The sequence below is a fragment of the Protopterus annectens genome, chromosome 3.part0 (assembly GCF_019279795.1).
Source record: "Protopterus annectens isolate FY-2018-M chromosome 3.part0, PAN1.0, whole genome shotgun sequence".
Classification (NCBI taxonomy): domain Eukaryota; kingdom Metazoa; phylum Chordata; order Ceratodontiformes; family Protopteridae; genus Protopterus; species Protopterus annectens.
The window spans coordinates 465,890,487-465,910,148 of record NC_056731.1 but is presented as its reverse complement, the minus strand read 5'-3'; the positions used below and the strand labels follow the sequence as shown (position 1 = coordinate 465,910,148).

The window sequence follows — 19,662 nt, the reverse complement described above, 5'->3', positions numbered from 1 at the left end:
AATTCAACTGCGGTACCACCTTTATCATTCTTATAAGAAAAGCGTAGTCTGGGTCTGAACTGTCTGCAAACAGCTAATGTTAACTTTGAGTATGTGTCTACCTGTTTGAGCCAATATTAATTTTTCCCCTGGAGAGTACTCTGCTTTGGCTTGTAAGCAGCCCCCCCCCCCCACACACACACACACACACACAGTCATTTTCCACTTTCTCTCTTATTCCCTTTTATTAGCAAATATTATCCATAACTGATCAATACTGTGTGTTTGTTAATTTAAACCGAGACCACAGTAGCCTACTGATACAAGGTTATCCTGTTTTTCCACCTGAGAAATGGTTAAGAAATGACTTACAGTTTCAGAGTAGTCCTTGGTCAATTCTGATTGTTTCTTAAACACACACTTGTCTTTGCTTTGGCTCATTAGCAGCAGTACAAAAGAACTGCCGCTCACACCCTTGTTCTCCCTCTCCCCCTTCCCTGTTTATTACCTTAAGCCAATCCCAAAGTTAATAAATATTACCTGTGGCAGGCACAATTTTTAAAACTACAACCACCCTTTGTTACTATCATATGTTCATTTACCAGTTTGCTCTGTTACCTGATTGTTTCCAGCCCCTCATAAGAGCTACTAACAGGATCTCTACCCTCTCCGCTCCCCACCCTGCCCCCTATTCCCTCCCACCCCCAGTGGTCCTACCTTTATTACAGTCACAAACTCCTCCCATCTTTCCAATAGCCAACCACAGTACTAACCCACAACTATCTCCTCCATCTTCCCACTACTATCACACCTCCTCAACTTACATGTACAAGCATACCTTACCTGTGCTCACTGCATGCACTCTCCTTGCATATCTTACATCCTACCAAAGCTCCATCATTCCCTCACTCAACCACTACCACTGTACTACTACTCACACCACCACTCATCTCACCCTTACTCAGCTCCCCCCCACCAACTCAAGAACTATCCCTATGCACCCCTCACATACTCTACCAACTATATTACTCAAACATAAAGCATCCCTACAACGTAACATAGTAACCCTCCCACCATAACTATTCCCCACAGAGCACAATCATAAAGTTTCCCTAATAATCAAACACATTCAAAAACTTAGAAAACTAATAACCTCATGCATATCAAAACTAGCCCTAAGTGGAGGCATCCACCCCAACCCTGGCCCTACCATCTGCAACCCCAATCCTCATAATCGGACTAGAAACCACAACTTCTCCCATATCACAGCCAATAGAAAGCCAAGTGACTTTCTTCTACTAAGCCTAAATATTAGAAGTATATCCAAGAAAGTCCATGAACTCCATGCCACCATAGACTTGTACTCCCCAGATACAGTCATTCTGACAGAAACCTGGCTAAAACCTCACATTACCAGTGAGCAAATACTCCCTACTGGTTACGGCATACTAAGAGTAGACCGACTAAACCAGAAAGGAGGCGGTGTAGCTATAATATATAAACAGCATCTAAACATCCAGATCTTAAAATCATCAGCTCCACAAATAGGCAATGAAGAAATAATATATACCAACCTCAAAATAAACCAAAACAAAACCATCAACATAACTGGATGCTACTCACCACCTGGCCAGAACATCCCTCCACTAGAAAACCTCCTCAGCTGGTCTACCCACCATCTCCCCCAAGAAACTACAATTTTAGGTGATTTTAATATTGACTGGCAATCCTGTTCTGGCAACCATCCAACCCATCATGTAAACCTTCATGGCTTCATCCAACTAGTCCAGTCGCCAATCAGGATAAATAAAAACTCCAGCAAGCACACTAACCTGGACTGGATACTAGTCAGTAAGAGCTCCCAGTCATATATAACAGGCTGCTTATCAGATAGCCTCAGTGATTACTCCTCAACATTCCTACTCAAAAAATACCTATACCACGCTAAACATGTCATCTACCGTCAAATACATAAAAAACTAAACTTTAACCCACTCACATTCATCTCATCCCTCAAAGAATGTAACTGGCATCCTCTAAAGTACCTCAGTCTTGATGACGCAGTTGAATTTTTTAATGCTACCTTCCTGAGCATCCTTAAGACTTTCCAGAACGAAAGCACAACCCTCCCCATGGCTACAGAAAACCACTAAGTCAGAAAGGAAAAACAGGGATAAAGCCTGGGAGCACTGGCTCAAAACCAAAACCCCCTTGACTAGACAGAAATTCCTAGAACTACGCAATAGAGTCAAAAAGTTAATAAAACAGGACAAATTCCAATACTACCAGTCTGCCCTAGACTCCTCCCAACATAGCCCCAAACAATTCTGGTCCTCCATAAACTCCATCCTCCACCCAGGTAAAGTCAGTACCCCTCCTCCTAACATCCCTCACTCCTCTGAAAATATTGCTATCTCATTCAACACACACTTCACACAAACCATACTATCACTAGCTAAAAACAACCCCCCTTCCCCTCCAACCCACACCTTCAACTAGTAATCTCCCCACTGCCTTCTCTTTTTCTCCTGTACCTACCTCCAACATAAAAAAACTCTTAACTAAACTTAAGCCCACCAAATTAGCATCAGACAACCTCCCAAGTGAATACCTACAAATCGCAGCTGATGCTCTGGCCTACCCAGTATCCATCTTAATTAACCAATCTCTGTCAGAAAGTTATGTTCCCACACTGTGGAAAGTATCACATATAATTCCCCTCCACAGAACTAACCAATTACCACCCCATAGCTATTCTCTCTCCACTCTCCAAAATACTAGAGAGATGCATACACTCTCAGGTCTCAGACTACCTCCTTACTAACAACCTCCTTTCCGATACTCAGCATGGTTTCGACCAAACCATAGCAACACCACTGCCTTACTCTCCTTTACTAACACTATCCTTCAACATAAAAACAATGTCTCTCTCTCCTCTGCTACTTTCCTAGACCTATCTAAAGCATTTGACATGGTCCCCCACAAACAACTCATCTCTGTCCTCAGTAACCTATCCTTCTCTCAATCAGTCACCAACTGGTTTCAGACCGCCAATAATCTGTTGTATGGCAGAATGACATATCTCCCCAACTACCTCTCTCCATAGGGGTTCCCCAAGGATCCATCCTTGGACCCCTACTCTTCTGTTTTCACCAATAATCTAGCCTCTGCCACCAAACATGGCACACTCATACAATACGCAGATGACTCAACCATCATCTGCTCAGCCCAGTCCTTACCCAAACTGCAAAAAGTCACACAGGAAGCCTTTTCCTCTGTTGAAACTTGGTTATCCGATGCCCACTTAATACTCAACCCAAACAAAACTAAACTACTCATCTTCCAACCCACCAAACATACTCAAAACAACTCTCACTTTAACATCACGACAAAAGACACCACCACTATATACCCAAATGAACACACCAAATTGCCAGGAGTGGAAATAGACAAACTAAAATTTGACATTCACATATCCATGACCATAAAAAAAGTCCACAAAATACTAGGAGCGTTAAACAGAAATAAGCAACTTCACACCAAAGCAGCAAAGATTTTAATAGCAAATTCCCACCTTATCGCCACCCTGCTTTATGCCTCTCCAATATATACCAACCTAAGGCAATGCGATCTAAACAAGCTAGAGATCTGCTACAACAAAATCGCCAAATTCGCCACAGGGGCATCCTACCGTAGTCACCACTGTCTCTCACTTGCTGAACTGGGCTGGCTTGAACTCTCTCACCTCCTTCAATGGTATCAACTCTCACTCGCCCACAAACTAGTAAACCATCCACTAAATGTCCCATCCCTCCAGAATCTACTCCAACCCTATCGCACCACCAGACCACTAAAATCCAGCAACAAAAATCACTTGCAGATCACTAAAGCCAATAACTCTGCTGGTGAAGCACTATTCTCTTGCACCAAAGCCAAATTATGGAACTCCCTCCCACCCACTATTACCTCTGTTACCATCATGCACCCACTTCAAAACTTTACTAAAAGCACACCTAAAAACATGCTGGCTATGCCCTTGCAACTCCCACTCTAATATCACCCACCCCATCCAACAACTACCTTTCTTTCCACCCCACTAACTACCTTGATTATAGCAAGCTCAGATGCTCATAAGCCTAGTACTTATTATACAGCAGGAACTTCTTATTGTAACATTTGTTAATGTCTGTTATGTGCAGATAAAGATTCTACTTGTCTACTGATGTACTACGTTCTTCATCTGTAAATATGTTTGTAATTAATTGCTATGTTAATCAAATTGTTAATCGCTATGTAATCCAATGTAACTAAGGTCTATTTTAACTGTGGAGCTTTTCTCCCTGGGCCTCTGCTGAAAATGGACCTACGTCCAGTCGGACACTCCCAGTCAACAAATGTAAATAAATAAAATAAATAAATAAATAAATATATGATGAAGGCACATGTCTGAAGGTGAAAGTGGACTTAGTGATGTGTGGCTTTTGGGTAGGGGAGGGATTAGGTGTGGGAATCCTTGGTTAGGGATGCAATAACATGTATGAAATAAGAGTTGAATTCTATTACAGTTTTGAGTGTTGCGTTATTGGGAGAGGGATTATGGCTGAATTTTTGGCCAGGATGTAAGATTTCTTTAATGGTTAACCAGAATGTTTGGGATTGTCTCGGCTATTGCTCTGAATGCTGCTGTATTATATATTTTGTCTTCATTTATTTGCCTTTTTAGTACAGATGTGGAGCATCCTGAAGTTTTTAAGATATTGTGATAATTTGTATTATTGCCATTTTTTTTTCCACATTTTTTATCCTGCAGTAGCATTCTACTCTTTTTTGATAGACAAATCTCATTATTTGTTTTTTTAGTCTCTTCCGTTTAAGAGTTGAAAGGCTGTTTAGGAAAACTGCATTGAATTCATATACAGTATCATCCAAGGGGAGGATTTTTAGGATTACCAGTTAACAGATGAAAGGATAGTAATGAACATGTCTGGGTTAAACTTAGGTTGTGTGTTTTTTTGTAAGCATACCATTTAGGTGGCTGTGTGAGATGTCTGATTTAATTTCTTCAAATATTTTGGGTTTCTAGTACCATTATGGGACTAGACCCATTCCTAAGTCAGGCGATGATTGAAGTTCATGGAATTAGTATTGTTTCAATCTTGTACAGCCAAAAGTTCTCGTCACAACACCCACAATGGGACCAGATATGACTCTTGCAATTCATACAAAGTTACGTGTATTGGTAGCATATCAACATAGGATTGTGGATTCTTTTTTAGACCCACTGTCCTACTACTAATATTGTCTGGGTATCTTGCAGCCATATTGCTGTAATTTCTGCCTGAAAATCTTGATATTTTGAGATTGTGTCTTGCTGTACACGAGACACTAATTGCAATGTGTAGCAATTTCAATGGTCAATGCTATTTTTGTCTTTTTTCATGAACTGCTATATTAGTTTTTTTCCCATCTAGTTTTTGAACTGTTGGTAATGGGTGATCCCATGTGATGTACATTTCAAGATTCTCTATAATGCTTTGTGGTTCATGCTCCCAATGCTTCTTGGCTACTTCTGTGGTTTTGTGTTTGCACAATCCTTAATGGAACAATCTTGCCACATTATTGTGCCTTTCAGTGTACAGGACCTCTGTCAAGAGTGAATCACATCCAGCAACAAGGTGCATGACTGTTTCCAGTTCTTTTTTACATAACCTACATCTGTCTGCTTCACCCACATGTTCAATGGACTTTGTAAACCAACTTGTATGTAATCCACCATCCTGGGCTGCCTTTCATCCTTCAGTTTCAACTCGCATCTCCCTATCCATTTTTGTGTCAAATTCTTATTGATGTGAGGTTATTCCATGAGATCTGTTATTTTGACACATTCAGTTGGTGTCTGATTTTTGTCCCACTTGCCAATTGAATGCCTCTGCTAAACTAAGCAGGGAGCTCATCTTGGACTTCCTCTCCTTATGTTTTAAAACTTTCACTATGTTTGGATTTGATGAGATCAACAGATAATGTATGTAACCCAGTGACTATAGATCTATACATGCAATCAATTTTGAGATGGCCTACACCTCCTTCAGGGCATGGAATATATAATATTGGTATACACTGATTTTTATATATTTGGTTAAGTGTAAAACATTTGTACTGCTTTTCTGTCCAACTGATCCATTACCTTTTGGGGGCAGTCAATCACACCAAAAACAGGAAGAGAAAACTGGTGTAAAGCTTGGACTATGTTATTTGTGTTTCACTGCTGCAGTCATCACTTGTGGGTTATCTCTGCTGGGCAGCCCTCGGTCGGCCCGAATACCAGAGCTTTTCCCCTGCACCGGCTGCTGTTGCCTGTGGACTGATGTCTGGTCATCAGTGGTATAAAGGAGAGCAGCCGGCACTATTACATCAGTCTTTCTTGCCATGGAGCCCGAAGCAAAAACAGTTTGTGTGTGTGCCGGCTGATCGTTGCCAGAGTAGTAGTTGCCTCTGAAAACGACTAAAGCTAAGTACCCTGTTGGGGACCTTTTTCTTGCACTAACTGATGTTTGAAAAAAGTCAATAATTGTCTCCACTGTGGAAAACAAATATCATACAGAGACCTCCATACCTTGTGTGTTACTTGTCTAGGCCCAGACCACGACGTCCCCTGTTGTTGGTTCTGCGCACTTTTCAATTCTAGGACTATTCACTGTAGAGATGAATTTGTACCAGGCATTTCTGAAGTAGTTCCTCGCATTACGAAATGGCATCAGTCAGTCAGCAGTCTGTGGATATTTCCAAAAAATGAAAAGATTAAGAAAGGGACAGACCACACAAACTTAAGCCTTCAGATGACCCATCCCAGAAGCACGTTGTCATTTCTTAGGAATTCAGTGAGGTGCATTCGCAGCCCTTGATACCCAACTTTGCAGGCCTCTACCGAGACCCTTTCGGAGTCCGGTATGGCGCCGTGGAATGCTTCATCATCCGATCCCTCGGTTGTTTCTGCTTCAGTTGGGTTCAGAGCCACTAAGCAGCACCAGCTTCTGGGGAGGTTCTTCGCACAACCGATTCAATACACAAAACGATGTCTTCACCTCCGACTACTGCATCCCAGTGACAAATGGATTTATTAAGGTCTAAAAGCAAGACCACCCCTAAGAAACCAGTCTCTAGTCACCATCTTACCCCTCCTCCACTGCCTTAGACGCAGTTACTGAAAATGGCAGAGGACCTCATCACTTTCATCAGGGGTAGCCATACCACTCCTCCAAAAAAAAAAAAGGGATACTTCCCCTGAAGTTCACACAGAACCGGATTCTGGAAATTTCAGACTACCTTGACTCAGATGAGGAACAACAACCTATCACCTCCTTTAAGGGTTGGGATGCAGAGGAATCCATTCCTTCTGCCCCCCGTGGATCGTTCATTTGGGGAAACCCTACACACTATCAGGCAGTATTTCCACTGGGAAGCCCAAGATTATCCTCAGTCTAAGAAAAGACTAAGAGAATTTCTATACCTTCCTCGGCACAGACCCTTGACCATCCCCTCCTATTCTGGATGTGGTGGATGATGTTATCAATGAATCTAGCTTCACCCCTGACACTCTACCCCCTGCTCCTAGAAAACCTGACAGGTACTACAGAGTGCCAGATTCCCATAATTTTTTGTTTAAAAACCCTGCAGCAGACCCAGAGGTCATCACACAGGGGCTCATAGGGGCCAAGGCTAGCTCATCTAAAAACCCAATTCCCTCTGACAAGGACTTAAGAGCTGTATACAGATGGGATAAGAAAGTGTACACCTCCTCAACTGTAGCTATTAGAGGTCTTAACTGCTAAAATATCAACAGCACACCTTGGAACTTATGAAACAAAAACATTTCATCTTTACCTGACACTAACACTTCCAAGGAGTTAGCAGATCTTCTGCACTCTACTTCTCAAGTAGCTAGACAGTCCCTGCACTGCGGATTCAATGCCCTAGAAGCCTCAAGTAGGGCCACTGTGGCAGGTTCAGTCATTAGGAGGCACGCATGGCTAAAAGAACAGCCACTGCCTGATCATGTAAAATCTAGACTACTTGATGCCCCCCTGGATAAAGACCATTTGTTTGGATACAAAGCAGTGGAGGTCATCAAAAAGATGGAGGATAAAGCTAAATCTATGCAAACAGTAAAAGGTTTCCTCCCAGAATCAGCAGAAACTTTCTCCTCTAAGCACTGGTCTTTCCCAGCCCCCAGTGGACAGGTTCAAGGGAGGCCACGCAGGGCCAAACCAGTTAGACCACAAAACCAAGGCCAGAGAAAAACTAAGCAGTGGCCCTCCACCACTCCCACAGCAGGAAGTTCACTCACTACTCCAAGAACATGCAATGACTCTTACTCCACTTCCCATCAAAGGTTAGGAGGAAGGCAATCTCTTTTCAAACAAAACTGGCTGTAATAAAGGACCAATAGGTTTTACAAATCATTTTCAAGGGCTACAAATTTACCTTCCAACAAGTCCCAACCTTATCAGGTTACCCAAATCTACCTCCAAATCAGTGGGCAGAAGCATTAAAACAATTGCACTTACTCCATGCCCAAGGGACAGTGGAGCCTGTGCCACAGGAGCAAGCAGGAAAAGGATTTAAGTCCAGACTGTTCCTAGTGCAAAGGGAAGAAGGCACTTGGAGACCCATCCTCGACCTGTCCACTCTAAACACCTTCCTAGAGGTCCAAAAATTCAAAATGCTAACTCATCAAAAACTTTTACCAATGCTGGGCAAAAATGCATGGCTAGCCAGCCTAGACCTGAAGGATGCCTACCTTCATATATCCATAAGGGAGTCTTGCAGAAAATACCTATGCTTCAGAGCAGGTTCACAACACTTTCAATTCTTTGGGCTACCCTTTGGCTTATCTACGGTTCCCAGGGTCTTCACAAAATGCCTGGCACCAGTGGTTGCCTTCTGCAGACAACAAAACATCCAGATTTACCCTTATCTGGACGACTGCCTAATACAAGCAGACGACAAAGAGAAGTTACTACAGGACCTGCTCTTTGTACAAACAACCCTAACCTCTCTAGGGTTCACGATCAACAGGAGAAAATGAAACTTAAACCCCTCCAGGTAGATCACCTTCTGGGGCACTACTCCTGGACACAGCCTCCCAGACAGCCTTCCTCTCACCAGAAAAACAAAGCTTTCTGCAAAATTACTTTTCCCAGTTAGCTCTCAGAAAAAAAACTCACAGCAAGAAAAATACTGCAAGCACTGGGTTACATGTCATCCTGCATTCTAATGATCCCCCTGGCCAGGCTGCACATGAGAAAACTCCAGTGGTACCTAATGAACCTTTGGTGCTAACACTCCCAATCTATGGAGACCACACTCCCCCTCATTCCATGCATAAGGAATGAATTTCTTTGGTGGGCAGAGGCCTGCACTTAGAACAAGGGCCTTCCCTTCACCTACCTACCACAAGGCCAGAGTATCACCACAGACACCTCAGATCTAGCTTGGGGCGCTCATTTAGACACCTGGTGCGCACATGGCTCTTGGGACCTCAGGCACCTTCATTAGCACATCAACCTAAAAGAAATGATGGCAGGTCACAAGGCTATCACATCCTTCCAAGACCACCTAAAACCAGGGGTCCTCCTCATAAAAAAAGACAATACCACAGTCATGTGGTACATCAAGCAGGGGGGGGCACACTCCTACCCTCTCTGCTGACTAGCCATGACCCTCTGGCAGACAGCGTCATCCATGGGCCTACACCTGATAGCCCAGTACATCTCAGGAGTAAACAACACCCTAGTAGACCATCTAAGCAGAAACTGCTTAGACCCCCACAACTGGAAACTGCAAAAGGTGACATTCCTCCAAATCATCCAGGCCTGGGGGACACCAGAGGTGGACCTCTTAGCCTCCCAACACAACAATCAGATGCAAAAATTCTGCACAAGAGAGTTCCACCCCCTATCTTGGAAAGTGGATGCTCTTTCATTCCAATGGACCAGTCTCTTCATTTATGCACTCCCCCCACCTTTACTCCCAAGAGTACTGCTCAAAATAAGGCAGGAAGGACCAAAAGCCATCCTTACAACACCAGATTGGCCCAGGCAACACTGGCACCCCTTGCTGCTCAGCCTGACCAAGGAGCCCTATAGGCCCCTGCTGTTAAACTGCATACCTCCTGATCCAAGCCAGAGGGGAGATTCTACATCCAAACCTGCACACTGTCAAACTTTCTGCATGGTTTATCCCCCAGGGACCAGGGATAACCCACAGTTGAGCGAGCAGGTCCTAGACATTATTAAGGAAGCCAGAAGGCCCAGCATCAGGAGATCTTACTCAAAGAAATGGAAAAGATTCAACTCCTGGTGCCTATCTAAAGGTCACAGCAGGTCCCAGCCATCCCTCCCACTTATTCTGGACTACCTAGTGGAGATACTTAACAAGGGCCTCTCCTTTTCCTCCATTAAAATCCATGCCTCTGCCATTTCAGCACACTTCCGTGCTGAACAGCCATTCTTCTCTCACCCTTTGATTAAGCAATTCCTCAGAGGTGTATCTAACATTAGGTCCACTAGAACGGCACCCACTTCAGCCTGTTAGAAAAACCTGACATTGCCTCCCTTCCAACCAGCTGCATCAGCAGACCTAAAACGCCTTTCCTGGAAGACTGCCTTCCTCTTGACTATTACTTCAGCTAGGAGGGTGTCAGAACTTCAAGCACTCATGGCCACTGAACCCTTCATTATCTTCCATGCAGACAGGGTGTCTCTCAGGACTAATCTCTCATTCATGCCAAAAGTAGTATCAGATGTGACCCTAAACCAGGCTATTCATCTCCCCAGCTTTTTTTCCAAACCCTCAGAATAAAGGGGAGAGAATTTTGCACACACTGGATGTACACAGACAGTTAAGATACTACCTGGACAGAAGAAAGTCCATTAGGAAGATGGATCAACTGTTGGTTGCCTTCGCCCCAGGGAAAGAGGGGAAGCCTATCTCCAAACAGACCATTTCTGAATGGATATCTCACTGCATACAATTCTGCTACACTTTTCATGGAAAAGCTCCTCCTAAATCTGTCAGAACACATTCCACTAGGGCAGCCTCTACTTCCACCGCCTTCCTTAGAGGAGCACCCACCAGGGACATCTTAGAAGCTGCCACTTGGACCTTGGTCCACACCTTCATCAAACACTACCACCTGCTTCTGTTCTCCAGGGCTTGGTCAGGCTTTGCCTCTGCAGTCCTGCAAGGCATGCTGGCTCAATCCTAGGAATTTCATACTTACATCCTCCTCTTCCTCAGCTTTGGGAATCCTCCCACAAGTGATGACTGCAACAGTGAAACACGAAGAACATAGTACAGTTGTGTACACTTACCATAAATGTAGATTTTGGAGTGTATTCACTGTTGCAGGCTATTTTCCCTCCCACCTTCCCCTTTAATCTTATCCTTTTGGAGATTAACTGTCATTCTTGTGGGCTTGGGCCACCAGAGGCTCTTTAAAACCCTTCCTTCAGGGGCTCCGACAGGTTAGGTCAAGAAAAACTGATGTAATGGCGCCTGCTGCTCTCCTTTATACCACTGACGACCTGATGTCAGTCAACAGGCGACAGCAGCCGGCACAGGGGCAACGCTTTACTCTGGTATTCGGGATGACCAAGGGCTAACCAGCAGGGATTACCCACAAGTGATGACTGCAACAGTGAATACACTCGAACATCTACATTTATGGTAAGTGTACACAACTGTACTTGATTCCTATGTCAAGGCTGTTTTCAATACTACTTTTAGTCTTCTGGAGTATTGCTTATTGTCCCAGATTGATGTTTCCTGCACATTTATCAAGACCAAATGTTATTTTTATATCTCAGGACGTTTTAACCAATTGTAGTTGTGCTTTCAACTCCTTGTCTGGTGAACTGTACAGTTTTAAGTCATCCACAAAAAAGCAGATTAGAAGTATTTAAGCAAAGTTGTTTTCTACGACCCCAAATATAATCAAGATCTAATCTGTCTAGTAAACCGCTTAAAAGTTTAAGGGTAAGAAAAAACAACTGCAGTGGCAAAAAGTTACACTGGAATATTGCATTTGAATTCTTATCCCTGGTATAATAAATTTCCCATCTGTCATGGCTTAATTGCAGGGTGGTTTGCTATTGTTTCATGGTCACTTTAATGTAATTTATCATATACATCTGTGAGTACTCCTTTATCCTTGAATATGACATGCAGTCAATTTTTTTTATTTTTTTATTTTTGGAAATTTGTTCATGCCATACTTAGATTTTACAAATTTTCATTACGTTTTTTTTTTTGCAATAAATGATCCTTTGTTCCATATTGCTTTCTTTTGTTTCCCTTTTTGTTCTGTTGCCATGACTGAGTTCGCTTCTAAACAACTATAAACTCTGCATCAATTTGAGTATATAGTTTGTGCATCGTTGGAAGGCAAGTTATTGTTCTATAGTTTTTAAGATGGCTTACAGATTCACTCTTAAGGAGTATCATTTTTCATGCTCCTGCCTGGTGCCCTGCAGAGTTTTACAGCAGCAGAGAGACAAAAAGAGGGACTTTGGACAGATTAAGTATCACTTTTCTGCATTTGCTTGCTGCCTTTAGCTATTTCCGCCTAAAACACAGATTTTCTAGAATTTCCGTAACTTAATAAAGCTCGTTTCAGCTACATATTGTACTTATTTTACTGCCTGCACTTTAACAAAGTCATTTTTGTGTTTAAATTACCTGTTTAACTGTTGTAGGCTACATACTCAAGTGTGATAGCCATTTCTGTGCATTTAAAGTGTTTCTTGATTGTATCTGCATTATTTTCTGAAAAAAAAAAAAAAAAAAAATATATATATATATATATATATATATATATATATATACACTTATTTTCCCGCATTTCTAAGCTACTATAGTCCAGTTTTCAGGTTAGTGCTGAATTCAGGACTGTGTTACGAGTTTCTGTGTTTGCACATACCTTACTTGGATAGAAGGAAGTTTCTCTGTTCACTGAGAGAGGGAGCTTTGAGCCGCCTATCTGTCCCTGGAGGAGTGGTTTCAGCCCAGAAATTAGTAGTTTATTGGCCATTTTGGGCTAATTTCTATCTCTTTCATGTCCCTGCTATAAAATCCGCATTTGCAAAGTTTCTGCACTAGTATACAGCTCAGCAAGCCCCTGCTTGGTGTCCTGCAGAGTTCTACAGCAGTAGAGAGACTTTGGAGTGATAAAGTATCATTATTCTGCATTTTCTTGCTGCCTTTAGCTAATTCCTCCTAAAACGCCAATTTTCTAGAGTTTATGTGATTTAAAAAGCTCATTTCAGCTACAGATTGTACTTATTTTACTGCCTGCACTTTAACAAAGTCGTTTTAGTGTTTAAATTACCTGTTTAACTGTTGTAGGCTACATACTCAAGTGTGATGGCCATTTCTGTGCGTTTAAAGTGTTTTTGATTGCATCTGCTTTATTTTCTGAAAAAACAAAAAAAAAATACTTGTTTTCCCACCTTTAGTGGTTTCAGCCCAGAAATTAGTAGTTTATTGGTCATTTTGGGCTAATTTCTCTCTCTTTCATTTCCCTGCTATAAAACCCGCATTTGTGCGGTTTTGCGCGCCGGTTAGCTAGGGTATAACTATTTCCGGCTCCATAAAGTCTACTCTTCAATTTTTCCCTTGGAACTAGACAAACTTTCAACTTAAGCACTCAAACCATTCACTTCTCATTCTGGCACTTGCTCAAAACTTATAGCAAGCACTAATAAACCTTAGCACTAGCCCCCCCCCCCATACTGTAGAGAAGGACAAGACTCTCTATTCGACCTTAACAGCCAATCAGTAAAACAGTTCACTGTACCTATACAGAAATGTCCAAAGGGCAGTTTCAGGTGTACTCTCCGGTCCAACTTGTGAATCTAGGCATTTTGAGGCAATATTACAATTTCCTCATGTGCACAGCCAACCCCTCCTCCTTCCACCAAACACTAATACATGAGAGAGATGTAATTATACAGCCAAATTGGATGCTAACCTCTCTCAACCCAAGACTCGACCAGGCAGTCAAGAGGAGAAGGAAATTACTTGCATCACACCACCAGTCTCACATAACCAGTGTGCCACACAATCACAGCCCTTAAGGCAAAACAACATACCCAACACACTAGTAATAGGGGACTCTATAGTCAGGCACACTGACATCCCACTCACTAGGCTGAACAAGGAAAAGGTTACTGTTAGCTGCCTGTCGGGTGCCAGGATTCGCCACATAACACATGCACTCAGGTCACTCCAGAACAAGTACAAATATGACACTGTCATTGTCCATGTTGGTTTGAATGACCTGAGCCGTACCTCCCTGGACTATATGAAGAGAGACACGGAGGAGCTCTCTGATCATGTAGCCCAGGCCGGTATGACTCTGACTCTGAGTAGCATCCTGTCCTCACCAAGAATGATACCACAGTATAGAGAAAAAAAATATCAGTTTCAACAATTGGATAAGCTTCTGGTGCCATTCAAAGGGGATCCAGTGTCTGTCAGCCTGGGATAACATGCTCAACAAGCCACGCTGCTTCGCCAGACATCTTACACCTGTCACCCTTAGGCTTTTGAAAACTGGTCAAGGCTCTTGCCACCACCATAGTGCCTTTTTTAGGCAAGGCTCAAAAGACAAACCCACTGCCGTAAATATCTCAAGTAAGAAAAAAACTGAGGGTAATGCTACTCAATGCCAGAAGTCTAAACCTCAAAATGCACACACTCGAGGCACTCCTCAGTATGGAGAAAATCAATATATGTACAGTAACAGAAACCTGGTTTAAGGCTCCAGAGAGCACACCAGCACTTCCAGGCTACAACTCATACCATACATTTCAGCCACAAAACCCGGACCGAAGTACAAAATAACTGGTGTCAAAACCATAGCCTCAAGCTGAATGCCAAAAAGTGCATAGTCATCCCCTTTGGAAAAACCAAAGTACACACAAATTACCACAAAGGTAGTAGCCCCCTAAATACAGAAGACGTAATAAGGGATCTGGGAACCCAAGTAGACAGTAACCTCTCCTTTGATAATCACATTGCCAAAGTGGTTAAAAAATCCTTCTATGTGGCCCACCTAATCACAAAAGGGTTTGCATCCAGATCGAAAGAGGTCATTGGGCCCCTCTACGCATCACTCATCAGACCCAGCAGAGAGTACAATGCCCCATTTGGGATGTACCTTACAAGACACCTGCAACAACTGGAAAGACCACAGAATACCTCACCAAGAGGATCACTGGTCTCAAGCAGATGCCCTATGCAGCTCGACTGAAGAAACTCCAGCTATACTCGGTTGCATACCGCCTAGTCAGAGTTGATCTCTGCCTGACGTACAAGGCCATGTCCAACCCAGAATTGATGGACATGCTCCACCTAAAGAAAACCATATCCCCTCGAACCACATGCTCCAGGGATCTAAACCTCACCACAACAATAAATAGGACGTGCTGGAGGGATAGATTCCTGTCCCAGAGACTTCCCATGCTCTGAAACAAGATTCTAATCTACATTAGGCAGAGCTCCTCACTAACTCTCTTCAAGAGAAACCTTGACGAGTGGATGGGAAACAGAAAGTTTACTCCAGGGATCACTTCAATGGCTCTGCTGGACAGAGGCACAGGGAACTAAGAGGGTGGCGAAAGCCAACGCATCCCGGCTAGGCTTATAAATGCCTTTGGGCAGATAGCCTAGTACCTACCTATGAACCTATGTTATTATCCAGGTCGGTGTTTGTTCAGGTTGTATATATAAGTAATTCGTACTCAGGGCTAAATATTTTGTAAAGATGTTAATACTTTTAGCCAGAAGATAGATACTGCATCTGGTTCTATGATTTTCTAGTTAGGAGTTTTCCTTAATTTTGTTTCAACTCCTCTGGCCACTACTTTACCCCATTTCATATCGTGTACATTTGAACTCCTTACTGTTTCTTTTTTAAATTTGCATTTATTCATTTCCTTTAAGTTCCACAGGGTTTTAAAAACATTTATCCAAAATGTATCTATCTACTCTTTTTTGGTGGTGTTTCTATTCTTGCCTGATTGTATAGATTTGGTGGAGGTCACTGAGAGATTCTGTCATTGTACCTCTGGTGGTGAATTTGGTAGGGTGTCCTATTATGATCCAGTTTAATAAGGATATTTATATCTTGCTATACTGTATGGAGCTATTAATTAGTTCTGTGAAACTGTGCAAGTTCATGCTAGATGTAGGGGAGTTAGAGGCTCTATCCAAACAACTGATAGTTATGTCACCTAGTAGTATTTTTTCTTCTGGAATTGGTATGGAAATCTGCCAGTGTAGTTAGATTGTGGCCAGGAGGAATGTTAAGGACAGTAAAACATATTTGCTTGTATTTGTTTATTTTCATGAATGTTATAAAAAGCTCTGGTGAATTCAGTTTTGGTATTGGTTTGTTGTAGATGTAAATGTGGTAGTTATCCACCTGTGATGGACATTTTGATCTAGGGAGTTGGCACTGATAAAACTGGAAAACCACTGGGTATAATTATTTATTTTATGTAGTTTCCAGTTAATGTGTGAATAGTTGAATTCACTCTAAAGTGGATGAGTGTAATAGGTTTAGATATCACATTACTGAGGTAGGTATCATCTCTCTCTGGAAATAATGAAGGGATGTGTGATTGGTTGTAATGGTGTGATGGACTGTATTTAGTGCACCAGAAATACACAAGAGTTTAAAAAATGGTGTCTGGAGGGATTTGGCATGAAGTAATTAGGGAACAGATAAATGAAAATACCTCCCTACCACTCACAGATGGTCTGAATAAATGAAAGGGTGGGAGGATGACATAATGGTTAAGGTGTTTACCTTAAAGACACAAGGTGCAGGGTTTAATTCTCACATAGGATAAATGGCTAGGCTTCAAATGGCCCAAAGGGCAGTTAGCCTAGTACTAATCTATGAACCTACTATAACAAGGCAGCACACTGAAACCAAGTTTCAGTAACAGTATATGTATGTCTTTATCTATGGTGTGTGTGTTTTCAAGTGTAGAAAATGCCCATAGAATTAGGCCGTTTTTCTTCAAACTTCTTGTGTTGATCAGTGCCACCTTTATGTAGGCTGGACTGGAATCTGGTAAGCTGGGAAGTCCAAGATATGGAACGTGCCTAAAAAAAACATTATGGGACAGAAAAAGTATTAGCCAGTATGCAGAAACTCTAAGTAGAGAAAATTAAGAAGTAACTTTGTTAAAACGACTGTTTAAACATGAAACAATCATCCAGACAGTCATGTTCAGATATTGAATATTTAGATTATTAGAATGAATAGGAAAGGGGAAGGCATGAAGGAAGATTTCTATACAAGGAATTGAAAAGGCCCTTTGCAGCTAGAGGAGAACTGTTTCAGTTCTTTGAGATTGGGGACAAGCATATCTGTGTGAGAGATTCCCCACTGATGTATATAAGCATAAAGACCTACCAGTGAAACATCCACTCATGAGTGCCTGTCCTGGAACTTCCCAGTGAGTCTGACATTGTATTCTTCTCTGAAAGAATGCAAGCTGCCTAAAGGAATAAGTCATGATGAATTGCTAAACCTTAGGCAATCTTAGTCAGTCTGCACAGGGGCTAAAACTTTATTCCACCCTGTTTAATTTATGTACCATATTACTGGGGTGCTGACACCTTTAAGAAAATGTGCGGTGACCATAGTTAATTCAGAGCTTTTAGAGCAGTTGTAAAATACATAGTTACTATAAGGTTGTTTTCATGCCTGTGTTCTGATTCCCGCATTCTCTGCCCTTGATACCCTGGGAAACAGCACTTGAAGTAAAATTTGAAGCATCTGTAGTCACTGCCTGAGTGGGGCTGGAAGGAGAGAAAGGGACTCATCTGTTGGATACAACATGTTTGGCCCACAGAGTTTTTTTCTTTACAAAGTTGAGAACTGGAATAAGATGCACAAAAAAAGTTTGGGGCCCAAACAGACTTGAAGAATTGGATATTTCTTATGTGAAATATGGCATGAAGTATCATTGGGTGGGGGGCCGACAGCATTTTGAAAGCATTTATTTAAGTGTTTGCTGAAATAAAAAAAAACATAATTTCTGTTTGTTTGGTTGGTTGGTTTGTTGCTTCCAGTTGCTTTTAAATTGCCTTGCAGAAGGGTGAATTTGTAGGGGACTTAGATGTTTAGATGTCTGGTAGTTGTATATTGTTAACCTGCACTTGCAAGCTTCTTTTACTGTGCTTTTACATTAAGAAATTCCATGGTCATCCATCTTGTGGCAGAAGGTGTTTACCTGGGCTCTCTGAGTTGGAAAGCTCTCAATGGAGCTCAAAAGGTGTTTGTTTATTGGCCAGAGGACACAGGAGTTAATTTTCAGTTTTTATTTCTGTCTACAATAAATTAGGCATATTTGTGCAGATCTGTTCACTTCCACAAAGCATAGCAATGCTTTACAGGTGTTTCCACTGCATTAGAGCCATCCAGGCTGAGATAAGCATATTTTCTTGATTATTTCCCTTGCTTTGGTGAGTGACTGCTACTGATCAATTGCATTTTAAAAGCATTTATTTAACTTTTTGCTGAAAAAAAGATATAATTTCTCTGTTTTCTTGCTTCTGATGACTTCTCTGATGTAGGTATGTAAGATTTATCAGCTTGCCTACAACTCATTGCACTATATCTAACTGAGTGTCTGTAATGTGAATTTTGAATGCCATGAGTCACGTTATCAATCTGCTGGATTTGGTAAGCTGTTCGTGTATTTTCAGTATTTTTTTATTTTCTCTGCTGTAATGTGATAATTGAACTGGTATATATAAGACAGGCGGTGGTGGAGGCAGTGGGAGCTTGACAACTGCATAAAAGTATATTTTGTTTCTGAAACTATGCTTTTTGCAACTGAATTTTCAGAAACACAAAGCAATTACTTGTGCTTTGACTGAAAATGGGTAACCCAGACACTTCACTGTGATGGAAGACTGTGAGGCAGATTTAAGAGATACTGGAAGGGATTGAATCTTTCATGTTATGTGAATTCCTGAGGTTTTCAGCAACAGAGCTGGATAATGCTGCTTGGTATGTGGAAGTTTTGATGGTTTACCTGACATGCTTATTTCCATTGCTACAGTCACCAGCAGAAACAAAATGAAATACCCGCAATCCAACCCATTTATAGTGCCTGATATAAGACGTCTGTAGTTTGCCCTACAAGAGGATACCATTTATTTTGTTTTATTACTTCAAAATGATTCTTTTTTATTTGATTTTTCTAAGTTAAAACGAGACGGTCACCGAACTCGGTTGAAATGTATGTGTGTTTGAGTACAACATTCTTGTTGGCATGTGTGTGTATGTATGTGTGCTTGGTTAAAGACATGAAGGGAAGGCTGTATGTGTATATGATGGTGACACTATGTGTATTTCTGAGATGTTCTGAAATGTTTGTGCTTGTCTATGTACAAGTTTGGGGGTGAGTAAATGTGAGTTCAGCATATTATTGTTGGATTTACAGACATTAAGGTTATAGAAGTGTCTCCTTTTCTCCATTTTTATTCAGTCTCAGTTAGTATATTTTAAGTTGTATGGGTGTGGGATTAAATGGGGTGCTGTAGGGATTATGACCCCCTGCAAAAAAAGAAGTTATGTACTCACCATAACGTTCCATG

General features: G+C 41.8%; 1 protein-coding gene across 1 annotated transcript in view; it reads right to left on the bottom strand.

Annotated features, from left to right (window-relative positions):
* Positions 1-19,662, bottom strand: part of TRIO (trio Rho guanine nucleotide exchange factor) — a 5,137,669-nt gene that overhangs the window by 194,068 nt on the left and 4,923,939 nt on the right. The window lies entirely within an intron of this gene.